The sequence below is a fragment of the Pteropus vampyrus genome, unplaced genomic scaffold (genome assembly GCF_000151845.1).
Source record: "Pteropus vampyrus isolate Shadow unplaced genomic scaffold, Pvam_2.0 Scaffold335, whole genome shotgun sequence".
NCBI lineage: Eukaryota > Metazoa > Chordata > Mammalia > Chiroptera > Pteropodidae > Pteropus > Pteropus vampyrus.
Genome location: NW_011889116.1, coordinates 4032669 through 4049413, shown reverse-complemented (window position 1 = coordinate 4049413; position 16745 = coordinate 4032669).

Genomic DNA, 16745 nt, shown 5'->3' with positions numbered 1-16745 from the left:
AAGGACTATATATATATATAGTGCTTGTATTGAATTGTACTCCTGAAACTTACTGGATTTTGTTAACCAATGTCATCAGAAAATCAAAAGTAAAAAAAAAAAAATATTCCTAGAAATTTTTTTTGATAAAATTGTAAATGGAAGTGTTTTCTGAATTTCTCTTTCTGGTAATTTGCTATTGGTGTATAAATATGTAGCTGACTTCTGAATTTTAATTTTTTATCCTGCTACTTTACTGAATTCATTGATCAGTTCTAACAGTTTTTTTGGTGGAATCTTTAAGTTTCTCTCTATATAGTATCATGTCATTGGCAAATAACGAGAGTTTTTATGTCTTCCTTTTCAATTCAGATACCATTTATTTCTCTTTCTTATCTTATTGCTGTGGCTAAGACTTCCAATACAATGTTGAAGAGGAGTGGTGAGAGTGGACATTCTTGTCTTGTTCCTGATCTTAAGGAAAACTGTTTAGCTTATCCCTGCTGAGTATGATGTTAGCTGTGGGTTTGTCATATATGGCCCTTATTGCGTTGAGGTATGTTCCTTCTGTTTCCACATTGCTGAGTTTTTATCATAAATGGATGCTGGATTTTATCAAATGCTTTTTCTGCATCTATTGATATGATCACATGACTTTAATCTTTCGATTAGTTAGTGTGGTGTATCACATTAATAAAGTTGTAGAATTTGAACCAACCTTGCATCCCAGGAACAAATCCAACTTGATAATGGTGTATAATCTTTTTAGTGTATAAGCATTAAGTATTTTTTTGTAGAAGATTTTCACTAGATTGTTTGCTATTGAAAACATGAATGAACTATTTTCTACATATTTTACTTCAACTTAAAAAAATCCATTGATAAATACTAATGAAATAGTAATTACTAAAAATGATTGTAGCTACAGTTAAATGAATTTAAAGTATACACTACTATTTGATTCGACAGTGGCTAATATGGACATGATAACAATGTAAGTGCTCTGAGAACCCCACTGGGCCACTCTTTGTAATGGAATGGTTGGCTGTGTAAATGTGGTGGTTATATTCAGTACTAAAGTGTCTTGTAGCTGCTGTGGTTTAAGGAAGGAGAAATCATGGAATTTCAACATGTTGAGAGAGAGAGAGAGAGAGAGAGAGAGAGAGAGAATACTCGTGTGTATATGTGCAAGCATGTATATGTGTATATATATAACTTTTGCTCTGAAAATATTTTCTGTCATGTAGGTAGGCACCAAAATGTAAACCCAAACATTTGATTTGGTGTGGAAACACAATAAGACTGCAATTTTCCAGGATTTTGCCTAAGAATATAACTTTGACCTTTTTATGAAAGTATAGTGGTAGGACCATGCATTCATGGAGGATTGTCTGAAAGATAAAGTTTTCAGGATCAGTACTTCTAAAAAAATTGGAGGTCCAACAGCATCAGCATCAACTGAGAGTTTGAAAGAAATATAGACTCTCAGCACCCATTCCAGAACTACTGTATCAGAATCTGCATTTTAACAGAATCCCTTATGAATACTGTAGTGTTATGTACATTAATGTTTAATAAACAGTAGTTGAATACAGAGGTCCTTACCTGAAACTCAACAGGGGCTGGACTGCAGGAAGTCTGTGAACTCATTAAAATTTTATGCATAATTTTAAGTTTGTGTGAATGAATATTTTTCTGGATCATACTATATATTTTACTTCTGGATCAGACTAAATCATTGGAAAGCTGTATACTGAGTCACCAAGCTTTGGGTAGTTGTTTTATTGAGCATGCTTTATTTTGTGTTTCACTTACTCGCATAGACAAATCCTTTGAAAAGCAGCTGTTGAAATTCATTGTATTTATTTTTACATACTTTTGAGAACATTACAACACTGCATAGGTGGTTCCAAGACCTAATTGCACAAAAGAATCATCTGAGGTGTTTGTAAACTACCTCTCTGAGGTACTTCCTGGGAATATGTATTCTGAGGTACTTCCTGGGAATATGTATTATTAACAAGCATTGCTTGTGATTTTGATGAAATAAGTCCACAGAATAGTAGTTTCAGAAGTTTTACTACACTAGTGTGTCTTCATTAAAATAAATAGGGATTTTTTTTTCTTTTTGCTTTAGACCAGAAAAAGCTTTATTTCTTTTGGGCAACAGATATGCAGTTATGATATGGATAGCATAAGTATATAGCTTAACACGAATCCTTCATTAATTTACAGAGACTACATTTGTGACCTACTTTTGAAAATTGTCTAGAATCTTCTGCTTTACACTTTTCTACTTGTAAAGTTTTGTGTTACCTCTGCCTTCATTTTACTTTGGATTTTTTCCCTTCCCTTTAATCTTTTCACTTATTTTACCCTAATTATCTATTTTTTAGTTGCTTTAACTTCTTTTGGAACTAAAATATTCTGCTTAAAATAAGATATATAAAAATATAAACAAGTAAGTAAACATTGAAATAATAATTTACTTACTGGACCTGTGTGAACCTACTCAGTTAATTTTTTTTTCCTTGGAAGAAGGATTTTCTGTAAAGTAACTTTTTTTTTCCCCTTAGACTTTGTTTGGTTCTGAAAGCTTATATTAAGTTCTGCCATTCAGTTTATATTTAAAAATATATATATATTTGCAATAGTGTGGCCCACACATGCAAATCAAGACCATAATGAAATATGACATCACACTTATTTGGGTGGCTATAATAACAAAGACAGACTATAACAAGTACTAGCGACAATGTGGAGAAATTAGAATGCTCATACATTATTGTTGGAAATATAAAATGGTGCAACTGCTTTAAAATACAATCTGGCAGTTCCTCAAAAAGTTAAATAAAGAGTTATCATATAACCAAGCAATTCTACTAATACGGATATACCCCAGAGAAATGAAAACATGACTGCATAAAAAATTGTACATGCATAATTATAGCAGTGTTAGTCATAATAACCAATAAATGGAAATTACTCAATGTCCATTAACCGGTGAATGGATAAACAAAATGTATATTCATTCAACAGACTATTATTTGGTCACAAAAAAGAATGAAATACAGGCATACCTCAGATATACTACAAATTCAGTTCCAGACCACTGCAATAAAGCTAGTATTACAGTAAAGTGAATCACAAGAATTTTTTGGTTTCCCAGTGCATGACATAAAACATAAAAGTTATGTTTATACTATTGTGTAGTATATTAAGTGTTTAATAACATTATGTATGTATATATATAAGATATATAAGATATATATATATCTTAATTTAAAAATACTTAGTTGCTAAAATATTCAATCATCTGAGCCTTCAGTGAATCATAATCTTTTTGTAGATATAGAGGGTCTTGCCTCGATGTTGATGGCTGCTGACTGATCAAGGTAGTGGTTGCTGAAGGTTGAAGCTGCTGTGGCAATTAAAAAAAATGAGTCAACTTTGATTGACTCTTCTTTTTTATGAACTTTTTTTTGGTAGCGTGTGATGCTATTTGATATTTTATCCATTGTAAAACTTCTTTCAAAAACGTAGTCAGTCCTCTTAAACCCTGCATTGACCTCTTTCTTGCTATGCAAATCCTAGATGGCATATTCTTCCAATATAAGGCTGCTTTGTCTACATTGAAAATCTGCTTTTTAGCGTAGCCACCTTTATTAATTATATCAGCTAGATCTTCTGGATAATTTCCTGCAGCTTCTACATCAGCACTTACTTGCACTTTTGTATCGTGGAGATGGTTCTTAAATTTTATGAACCAAACTCTGCTACCTTCAAACATTTTTCTGCAGCATAGTCACCTTCCTCAGCCTTCAAATAATTGAAGAGTTAGAGCCTTGCTCTGGATTAGGTTGTCACAGGTTTGATCTTTTATCTAGACCACTAAAACTTTCTCCATAACGGCAATAGGCTGTTTTACTTTCTTATCACTTGTGTATTCACTGGAGTGGCACTTGTAATTTCCTTCAAGAACTATTCCTTTGCATTCATAACTTGGCTAACTGGTACAAGAGGCCTAGCTTTTGGCCTGTCTTGGCTATTGACATGCCTTCCTTATTAAGCTTAATCATTTCTAGCTTTTGATTTGAAGAGACCTGAGACTCTTCTTTTCACTGGAACACCTAGAGGTTATTGTAGGGTTATTAATTGGCCTAATTTTAATATTTTTGTATCTCATCTTTAGTATGGGACTAGTAAGTGCTTTTCACCTTATAGGATTATTATGAGAATCCCATGATAAACATTGAGAATCTACTACATGCTAGACACTTTTCATAGACATTTATTACTCATTTAATTCTCAAAACAATCCTATGAGATAATTATTGTTTTTGCTTAATTTACAAATGAGGAAATTAAGCTCAGTGAGGTTACGTAATTTTTTTTTAAGATCATGCATATAAAATGGAACTTAAAGTTGATCTCTTTGACTTCAGAGTCCAAATTCGTAACCATTAAGTCTATATTATATTATTTAATATGGGCCATTATATTGCAGGAACAAACAACCCTGAATCTTATGTCTTAAAATAACAAAATTCATTTGTTGTTCTTGTTCTTGGTTGTTTTGAAGGTCTGATTTATGTCAATATCTTTCCAGGACCCAGACTGACAGAGTAACTGCCATCTCTACCATTGCTGGTTGTTTCGGCAGAGGTCAAGACTGTATGATGCATTGTGCATTGGCTCTTAAAGCATCCTCCCAGAAATGACACATGTAATTTCCAGTCATGCATCATTGACCAAAGCTAGTCACATGACGACAATGTGTGTGTGCGTGTGTGTGTGTGTGTGTGTGTGTGTGTGTATGTGTGTGTAGGGAAAAAAATCTCACTATGTGCTGGGAAGGATGAGAAATGTAAATATTTGGTAAGCAACACTAATGACTACCACATTTTTCAAATGTGTTTATTAATATAAAACTATTATTATGGAGAGGAAAGTTGGCATAGAATGTAGAAGCTTTGCATATCTCCTCTTGCTACCATACCAGAGATGTAATAAAACCACAGAGCAAACAGCAAACAGAATTGACTGGGGTCTGGATGAACAGAGGCACTACAATAGGGAGAGAAATAAGAAATTATCCTGTAACAGTAGGAGGGGGCAGAGATGCGAGGCTGCCTGGTCCCACATGGCTGAGTGAGTCAGAGGCTGTGACAACTGCAGCCAGCAGGTGCAGACATTCCTCTTTAAGGAGCTGTGATAGTGACTGAATTTTCACGGTAATAGACTCGCTCACTCTGAGCTCCAGTGCTATGTTGGCTGCTCCAGGTTAGGAGGTAGGGGGTGCCAGGGACATACAGGGGAGATGCTGAGTTGTTGGGCTTTGGGGCAAGGGACAGAGATGAGACTTTCTCCTAGGCAGAAGTACTGGTGGCATCCTTTGTTCCTTTATTGAGCTCTCTCCCTCCTAGCATGCAAATGCAAGCACCGCCATAGCTGTTACATCATCACATTGGATAACAGAGGTTGCTCTGCCCAGAAGATTACCTGAAACTCCACCCCTCCCAACTTGTAGTGCTATCCAAGCCACATCCAATGGTGTCCTTGGCTGCCCTGTGCCCCTTGCTGAGAAACTCCAAGCCCCACACTGGTGGCACCCAGCCTCAGTTTCTGGCATGGCCTCTTGAGACAACTATAAGCACAGCATCTGTGTATTGCTTGCTGAATCTTAACAGGTAGTCCTGGAGGGGCACAGGCTGGAACTAAACTTGGCCTGCAGTTGAACCCCTCTTAGGACTGTGCCTCTGGACATCTACTACATAAAGATATGCTAATAAGACTGGGAGACTTAGGAGCTTTGCTTAGTACATTGAAACAGACACAGAAAGGCAGCCAAAATGGGGAGACAAAGAAGCATGTCCCATATGAAAGAACAGAGCTCCAGGAAAAGTCAATCGACCAGATGCAAAGTTCAAAACCCTGGTTATAAGGATGCTTGATGAACTTAGGGGAAAAGTAGATGAACTCAGTGAGGACTTTAACAAAGAGATACAAAATATAAAAATGGAAATGGAAATTATAAAAGAGAACCAGTCAGAAATGAAGAATACAATATCTGAGATGAAGAGTATATTAAAGGAAATCAACATAGTGGATGAAGCAGAGGTTTGAATCACTGATATAGAAAATGGGGTAGTGGAGGACACCCAATCAGAACAACATCAAAAAAAAAAAAAAAAAGAAATCCAGAAATATGAAGATAATTTAAGGAGCCTATGGTACAACATCAAGTGTAACGACATTCATATTACAGAGGTACCAGAAGGAGAAGAACAAGAAGTTGAAAACATATTTGAAGAAATAATGACAGAAAACCTCCCTAACCTGGTGAAGGAAATAGACATAAAACCCAGGAAGCTCAGAGAGTCCCAGAAAAAATGAACCCAAAGAAGCCCACACCAAGACACATCATCATTAAAATACCAAAGGTTAAATACAAAGAGAGACTCTTAAAAGCAGCAATAGAAAAGCAGTTAGTTACCTACAAGGGAGCACCCATAAGGCTGGCAGCTGATTTCTCAAAAGAAACTTTTGCAGGACAGAAGGGCTTGGGATAAAATATCCAAAATGATGAAAACCCAAGATCTTCGACCAAGAATACTTTATCCAACAAAGCTATCATTTAGAGTCGAAGGACAGATAAAGACCTTCCTAGACAAGAAAAAGCTAAAGGAGTTCATCACCACCTAGTCAGCATTACAAGAAATGTTGGAGGAATTTCTTTAAGAAGAAGAAAAAATATGTAGCAAAAGTATGAATAAAGAATGGCAATAATCACATATCTATTATCAAGTACCTCAAGCAGAAAAGAATTAAGTGCTCCAATCAATAGAAGAGTGGCTGAAAGTATAAGAAAACAAGACCCTTACATATGCTGCCTACAAGAGACTCACTTCTGATTAAAAGTTACACACAGACTAAAAGTAAGGGGTTGGAAAAAGATATTGCATGATGAACCTAGAGGATATTGTGCTAAAGAAGTAAGTCAGCTAGAGAAAAACAAATGCCATATGATTTCATGTACATATAGAATCTGAAGAACAAAATAAACAACAACAACAAAAATGGAAACAAACTCATAGATATAGAGAATATTTTGAATGTTACTAGGTGGGGGCGGGGTTTGGAGGGTCGATGAAAAAGGGCAAAGGGATTAAGAAGTACAAATAATCACAAAGTAGTCATGGAGATACAAAGTATAGCATAAGGAATATAGTAAATAATATTATAATAAATATGTAAAAGGGCAGAGGGATATGAGATATATTATGGCAATCACTTGGTGAATTAGATTTCTAATCACTATATTGTACAAGTGAAACTAATATATTATTGTATAATAACTATAACTTTAAAAAACCACTGAATTGCACAGTATAAATATGAACAACTATTGTCTAATATATATATATAGCAAAAAATATTATTTTGGGAAACATGGTAGAGTGAGAGATGTCCCTAGATCCCTCCCTTTGAAACAACAATAAGCTGAACATCTAAAACTCAACAAAAAACACCTAAACTGCAAACCAGCATGTCTGAGTGGAGGATCTGTGCATAAGAGCTACCAGAGTTCAGAACCTTGGGTGTTGGGTGATGGATTGGGAGAAATAAACAAGCTGCCTCTCATAGCCACTAGAGCTACCTGTAGGAGGAGGGAAAGGGGAGAAGGTGTGGCGAGTACCCTGAACAGCCCTGCCTGGGATAGTTGTGAGCACTTCGAGGCCTGGGGCAGTGCCCAGTCATCAGGGCAGAAGGCAAAGAAGTGGGATGGCAGAAAAACGACAGTTGATTTTACTGGCCGCGGTTGCAAACAGAGGCGGAGCCACAGTCTCGAAACTCCAATGCAGAGGACCCCTTCCCCTATTCCCTGCTAGACTGATGGCCGCGGTGCTCCAGGGGAATCTGAGCAAACACTACTGAAACAGCTGCTAACTCTGACAGAGACTGAAATTGAGGGTAGTGAGCATGATTAAATATCTATCAGAAAATAAAAAGGCAATTTTAAACCTTTATATAAAGCAGAGATTCAAGAGACTTACATGCCTCCTACTGGAAACCAAAAGAAAAGTGCCTTCTTTGCAGCACGCTAAAGAGAGACTTTTATATAATAAATCTTCCTTCTGGGAAAAGAGCAGAAAACATTTCTGTTAATGTCCAGGAGGAGAAAGAGTCCATTAAATACCATGAACAACCAAGATGACAAGGCATCAAAGAAAGAAAGAGAAAAGTTTCTAGAAAATAATCTTACAGACATAGACATATGCAACTTAAATGACAGAGGATTCAGGATGGTACTTCTGAAAAAACTCAGTGAGATCTGAAATGAGTCATATCAACAATTTCAAGAATTGAAAAAACACCTAGATGAGCAGAGCAAGGAGATCAAAACCTTCAAAAAGAACAGAATAGATCTTCTAGAGATAAAAAAAAATGCACTGCAAGAATTGAAAAAGGAAATAACAAGCTTGGGAAATAGAGTCAGCCAAATACAGGAAAGGATCAGTGATATCGAAGACAGAAATCTAGAAATAAATCAGAATGAGGAGACAGAAACTGAAGAATGAAAAATAATGAAAGAGAAATACAGGAAGTAGCTGAAACCATAAGGAGAGGAAACATAAAAATAAAGGGCATTATTGAAGGCAAAGAAAAGGAACAGGAACTAGAGAGCATTTTCAAACAAATAGTTGATGAGAATTTCCCAATCCAAGGAATGAGCTGGATCTTGAATTTCAAGATACCCAAAAAGGCCTAAACCAAGACACATTGTATTAAAAATATCAAAAATCAACAACAAAGAATTTTTAGGGAAACCAGGGAGAAGAAAATGGTAACTTATAAAGGAAAACCCATTAGATTATCCTTGGACTTCTCAGCACAAACCTTAAAAGCAAGAAAGGAATGGAATCAAATATTTAAACTATTAAGTGAAAAGAACTACCAGCCTAGAATAATGTATCCAGCGAAGCTCTCCTTTAGATATGAAGGAGAAATAAAAACCTTTCCAGACATACAAAAATTGAGGGAATTCTCCACTACGAAGCCTGCACTACAGGAAATACTGAAAGTGGTCAGCTCACCTAAAATAAAATTACAAAAATAAATAAATAAATAATTAGGAGTAAAGTGATTTTCAGGCAAATAGAAGCAGAGGAATGCAACCCTTACTAAGAACAGGGCATTATAAGCCTAAATACTAAGAAGAGAATTGCTATAGCAAGATAGTAATAAACATTCAGCATACATAGGGACAAATTGAGATAACATTGACTGAAAAAGGGAGGATTCAAAAATCCAAATTCGCAAAAGGGAATGGGGATAAGGCACGCACAGAAGAAAATAGACGACTGTATATATATAACTATCCTTTACATATTCGTAATGGTAACAACACACCAAAGATTCAGAACCGAAATATATAACATAAAACAAGAAGTACCAGAAAGAAAACCCACAAAAGCCAACCAAAATAAAGGAAACAAAAACACAAGGACAAGGAAGCAACGAGCTACCAGAAAGCAAAAGATAAAATGGCTATAAGAGTCCTCATTTTTCATTAATCACCCTAAAAGTAAACGGATTGAAATCACCAATAAAAAGGCACAGATTTGCAGAGTGGATCAAGAAACAAAACCCAATCATATTCTGCCTTCAGGAGACACATCTCAATTCCAAAGAAAAATATAGACTCAGAGTGAAAGGGCAAAAAATAACATTTCAAGCACATGGCATTCAGAGAAAAGTGGAGTAGCGGTACTAATATCGGTCGAAATAAACTTCAAAATAAAAAAAAAATAATGGTAAAGAAAGATATGGAAGGACACTTCATAATGATAAAGGGAAACATGCAGCAAGAAGACATAACACTTATTAATATCTATGCTCCCAGTGAGGGAGCCCCGAAATATGTAAAGCAATTACTAACAGAACAAAAGGGAAAAACAGACCAAAACACTATCGTAGTAGGGGACTTAAATACCCTACTATCAGATATGGGCAGGTCATCAAAACAGAAAATCAATAAGGAAACAACATTCTTAAATGACACATTAGACTAACTAGACATAATTGACATTTACAGAGTCTTCCATTCCAAAACAGTTGCTTATACATTCTTCTCTAGTGCACATGGAACATTCTCAAGAATCGAACGCATACTGAGATAGAGAGATAACCTCAACAATATAAGAGGGTTGAAATCATACCAACCATATTCTCTGACCATAATGCTTTGAAACTAGAAATCAACTGCAAAAAGAAATCAGGAAGAACCACAAATACATGGAGATTAAACAACATGCTACTGAAGATTAACTGGGTCAAAGAAGAAATGAAAAGAGAGATCAAGAGATACATAGAAACGAATGATAATGATAGGATGACATATCAAAACTTTTGGGACACGGCAAAAGTGGTCACAAGAGGTAAGTTCATAGTATTACAGGTCTATCTCCAAAAACAAGAATGAGCCCCAATAAAAACCTAACTTAGAAAAGGAAGAACAAATGAGGCTTAAATTTAGCAGAAGGAAAGAAATCATCGAAATTAGAGTAGAAATGAAACTGAAAACGAACAAACAAAAAACAATAGAAAAAATAAATACAACAAGGTGATGTTTCTTTGAGAAGGTTAATAAAATTGAAAAACCCCTGGTTAGACTGATTAAAGAAAAAAAAGAAAGGACACAAATAAAAACAGTCAGGGATGAAAGAGGAGAAATTATGACTGACATTGCAGAAATATAAAATATCATGCAAGAATACTATGAAAAAGTATATAACACCTAATTTAATAATCTAGAAGAAATGGACTAGTACTTAGAAAAATACAATCTTCCTAGACAGATTCAAGAAGAACTGGAAAATCTAAATAGATGGATCAGCATTGCAGAAATTGAAACAATCATCAAGAACTTACCAAAAAGTAAAAGTCCAAACCAAATGGCTTCATCAGTAAATTCTACCAAACATTCAAAGATTTAATACCTATTCTTCTCAAACTCTTACAAAAAATAGAAGAGGAGGAAATACTTCCCAACTTATTTTATGAGGCCAATATGACTTTGATACCAAAACCTGGTAAGGATAACAAAAAATAAGAAAACTACGGACCAGTATCTCTCACGAACACAGATGCAAAAATCCTAAATAAGATACTAATGAACCAAATACAGCAACGTATTAAAAAGATTATACACCACGATCAAATGGGCTCATCCCAGAGGCACAGTGACTGTTCAACATATGCAAATAGATTAATGCGATACATCACATAAATTAAAAAATAAGAATCATATGATCATATCAATAGATGCAGAAAAAGCCTTCAACAAGATACAGCACTCATTTATGATCAAAACACTTAACAATCGGTATAGAAGGAAAGTACCTTAACATAATAAAGGCCATCAGCCAACATTATACTGAATGGTGAAAAACTAAAAACCCTCTAAGATCAGGAACAAGGCAAGTCTATCCACTATCACCACTGTTATTCAGTATAATATTAGAGACCCTAGCAAGTGCAATTAGGCAAGAGAAAGATATAAAAGGCATCCAAATAGGAAACAAAGAAGTCAAACTTTCACTATTTGCAGATGACAGTATTCTCTATATAGAAAATCCTGAAGACTCCACAAGAACACTACTAGAAACAATAAGCAAATACAGTAAAGTCTCTGGATACAAAATCAAAGTTTAAAAATCCATAGCATTCCTATACACTAATAATGAGGCATCAGAAAAAGAAGTAGAAAAAATAATTCCTTTTGCAATTGCAACAAAAAGAATAAAATGCCTAGGAATAAATTTAACGAAACATGCGAAGGACCTATAAAATGAAAACTACAAGACTCTATTAAAAGAAATTGAATAAGATATAAAGAAATGGAAAGATACTTCGTGTTCTTGGATTGGAAGAATCAACATAGTTAAAATGACCATATTACCTAAAGCATTATACGGATTAAATGCAATCTCCACCAAAATTCCATCGGCTTTTTTAAAGAAATAGAACAAAAAAAATCATCAGATATGTATGGAAGCACAAAAGACCCCGAACTGCCAAAGCCATTCTGAGAAAAAAGAACGAGGCTGGAGGTATCACTCTGCCTGACTTCAAATTATACTACAAAGCGACAATATTCCAAACGGCATGGTTTTGGCAGCAAAACAGACACACGAACCAGTGGAACAGAATTGAGAGTCCAGAATTAAACCCACATTTATATGGGCAGATAATTTTCCACAAAAGAGCCAAGAATATACGGTGGAGAAAGGAAAGCCTCTTCAGTAAATGGTGTTGGGAAAACTGGAAAGCCACCTGCCAAAGAATAAAATTAGACTGTTGTCTACCACCACACACTAAAATTAACTCAAAATGGATTAAGGACCTGAATATAAGACCTGAAGCAATAAAATGCATAGAAGCAAGCATAGGAACTAAACTCAAGGACCTTAGACTTAAAGAGGATTTTATGAGTTTGACCTCAAAGGAAGGGAAGTAAAAGCTAAAAGAAATGAATGGGACTAAATCAAACTAAATCAAACTGCTCAACAAAAGAAATCGTCAACAAGGTAAAGACACAGCCATATGAATGGAAAAATATATTTGCAAGCAATGCCTCCGATAAGGGCCCAATATCCAAATATACAAAGAACTCACATGACTCAATAACAACAAAAAAACAAATGATCCAATCAAAAAATGGGCAGAGGACCTGAACAGACACTTCTCCCTATAGAACATACAAACGGCCAACAAGTATTTGAAGAGATACTCAACATTGTTTGCTATTAGGGAAATGCAAATCAAAACCAAAATTAGATACCATCTCACAACTGTTAGAATAGTTATAATCAAAATGACAAGAAATAACAATTGTTGGAGAGGAGGCGGAGAACAAGGAACCCTCATACACTTCTAGTGGACTGCAAATTGGTATAGCCACTATGGAAAACATTATGGAGGTTCCTCAGAAAACTAAGAATTAATCTGCCATATGATCCATCGATACCTCTACTGGGTATTTACCCCAAAGACTTGAAAACCCATATCCGAAAAGATATTTGCACACCGATATTCATAGCAGCATTATTCACAGTGACCAGGACATGGAAGCAACCTAAGTGTCCTACAGTAGATGATTGCCTAAGGATGCCGTGATACATATAAACAATGGAATATTACTTAGCCATAAGAAGAGACGAAATGCTGCCATTTGCGACAACATGGATGGACCTCGACATAATCATGCTGAGCGAAATAAGCCAAACAGAAAAAGTTGAAAATCACATGATATTATTTATATGTAGAATATAAACCTAAAAGCAACAAATGAACAGGACAAAGAAATAGAGACTCATGGACATGGATGACGTACTAGTGGTTAACAGAGGGTTCGGGTGAGGGAGAAGGAGGTAGGTAGATGGTTAAGGGGTGTCAAATATAGGGGGATAGGGGAGGGTGAAGTGGCTAAAGGAGATCAAATATATGGTAGCTCTAGGAATCTGGACTTTGGGTGGTAAACACACAATAGCATATACATATGTCAATTTATAATGTACACCTGAAAATTACATAATTGTATTAAGTAATGTTACCCCAATAAACTTAATTAAAAATGTTATTTTCACTATGAATATTGTTTTTACTTAAGAAACAATGAGGTGGATTTACATTTATATTTTTTGTGGCAGTCTCTTTTATAAGTCATATAAACTTGCTTATAAACAATTTAAAAATATCGAACAATAAGTAAGGAAAACAAGAAGTTAGAATTTGAACTATTTTAAATGGTATATTTTAATGTAGCTTTTTCTAATAAAAGGTATGTTTTTACCTCCCTGAAATATATTAGAAGAAAAAAATGACACTCGAAGAAATGCCTGTACAACAAATGGAGTTATATATAAATTGGAACAAAAGAAATGCTGTAAACATTGAAAAAGGCTTGCTATACATTTTTGGCCTGCCTGATTTGAGAGCAATTTCATACATGTTATTGCCACAATGCCTAACATATCCAATTATAATTTTCAAAGTGAACTAATACATATGAAAGAACTTTCTGTAAACTGTAAACACTGCCAATATTATTATTATTATTAATTATTATTATTATTGTTGTTGTTGTTGTTACATGATCTCATTTGATCCTCATAATCACCTTGTGAGGTAGACTGAATCCTGTGTTTGTATTTTCATTGTCTTTATTTATAGTGAAGGAAACTCAGGTATATTAAACTACTCTCCCTGGCTATGTTGTTAGTAAACAGAGGCCTCAGGACTAGAACTCCAGCTTGTAACACTTTGGTCAGCCCTATTCCCTCTGCACAGTGCTGCCTCTCCAGTCAAATTCTTGAATGTAACATAAATGTAGCCTAGAGAAATTAAAAATGACCCACTTGAAAAAGGAAAAGATAATTCTCAATTTCCCAAGAAATAGATGGCATTATGCATGGAAACAAGTTGAGGGAACAGGATCTACTCCTTGTGATAAGGAACTCCTGAAAGGTTGAAATTATTCTAAGACTTAACATTAATGGTGAGAAAATGGTCTTTCTGAGGGACCAATTAGAGGTTTGGTAGCCTCTAATGAGAATGTCATAGCTCAGGGAAGCTGAGGAAATGTAGTTATGCCTGCCTTGAAGAATTGTGCAAAGTAGGTTAGCAGAGTTGCTTCTTTTTTTGTGAAAGAGAATGCCTTTTTAATTTTAGAGTCTTTCAGGAGGTGGGTAGGCTTTTGTGTGAAGGAAGATTTTCTCAGTGCTCATTTTGAGAGGTGCCAGTGAAATCATTTTATATCCTTTTTGGAAAAGGAAGACAATGTGGTAGAAATGAAAAAAGAGTTTGTGTAAAAAGTTATCTTCCCCAGAAGAGATGGCAGAAATATGGCTCCACAACCATACTTTTTACTTTTTTCCTTAAGTTATAGAGATGTGTGCTATCAGTTCAATGCAGGTATTGGACTCCTTTAACTGTATTGTGTCTCTGGATGTTATACAGTAGGACTTATTATTTAGCAGATCATTTGAGAAAGGAGAAAGACTTTCTTTTTTTGAACTCCTGGAGAGAGTTAGGTTTTCCCTAGCTTCTCAATATCTCCACTATAAGTTATTTTATAAGTTCCAATTTTCAGAGCATTAAAATGTAGCTTATAAAATGACCTTTTATTTTTAACTCGTTTTTCCCTATGGTAAAGCAGCAAATATTCCAAATGTAAATGCCCCACAAAAGAAAAGAAGGGTTCCCACCAAGGATCTGAAATCTCATTACAGGTTGACAATTATGTAGTTTTGTTTAAGTAACTGAGGTTTTATTATGTCCTTAGAAGCCATTTTTCAAATTTTAACTGAATTTACATGTATTTCAAAATTAGAATTACATGTATTTTAAAATTCTAACTACTAAGATGAAGGCTTTAGAATAACCTGGGTTCTAAGATTATAAAATTACCAAGTAGTTTGGTTGCCAAGTCCTAGAAGGCTAAGGTTAGATTAGAATTGAAGGTGGTCTTTTCAGGACTAATCAAGGCAGTGATATTCTCCAGAATGGGCAGTGTACTTAAGACTTCCATTACCTCCAGAGACATTTCAATTGTAAAGAGGGAAAGAAAGGATCCTAATAACTCTTTGACATATGGTCTCATTTAATGTTCACAAACTACTATGGCAATTTCACACTTTATAAAGGCAATATAAGGCTCAAATAGAAGCCTACTAATGGGCTTAAGGCCGCATGACTAATAAATTGCAAAACTAGAATTTATTATTTTATTATTTTTTATTAATTTTTATTATGGGACGTTGGACCTACATGACATTCATAAAATACTATGCTCAGTAACATAAAAACACATCTTTTTAACTTCAAACAGAATATTTATCAAGATAGACCATATGCTAAGTGATGAAATATATCTCATTAAATAAAAATATTTGATAAATTCCCAGAAGTGGAATTGCTGGATCATATGATAGTTTTTTTAAATTAACTTAGTTTTTATGGTGACATTGGTTAATGAAATCCAATAAGTTTCAGCAGTACACTTTAACAGTAAGGCATATATATATATATTTACATTGTGTGTTCAAATCTCATAGTTAGATTTTTTTTTCACCACACATTTGAGTTCCTTTACCCCATCTAACTCCCCGCTCCCCCAAATCCCTACCCTTTGGTAACCACTAGTCTATAATCCATGTCCATGAGGCTCTGTTTGTTTGTCCTGTTCATTTGTTGCTTTTAGGTTTATATCCCACATATAAGTGATATCATGTGATTTTCAACTTTTTCTATCTGACTTATTTTGCTTAGCATGATTATCTCAAGGTCCACACACATGGTGGCAAATGGCAGTATTTCATCTCTTCTAAAGCTAGGTAATATTCCATTGTATATATGTACCACAGCTTCTATAACCAATCATCAGTTGTAGGACACTTCAGTTGCTTCCATGTCCTGTCCACTGTGCATAATGCCGCTATGAATATCAGTGTGCATATATCTTTTCGGATAGGGGTTTTCAAGTCTTTAGAGTAAATATCTAGTAGAGGGATTGCTGTATCATATCTTAGATCAATTCTTAGTTTTTTGAGGAACCTCCATACTGTTTTCCATAGTGACTGTAGCAATTTGCAGTCCCATTAGAAGTGTTTAAGGGTTCCTTATCCCTCACAACCTCTCCAACACTTGTTACTTGTCTTGTTGATAATAGGCATTCTTACAAATGTGAGATGGTATCAAAT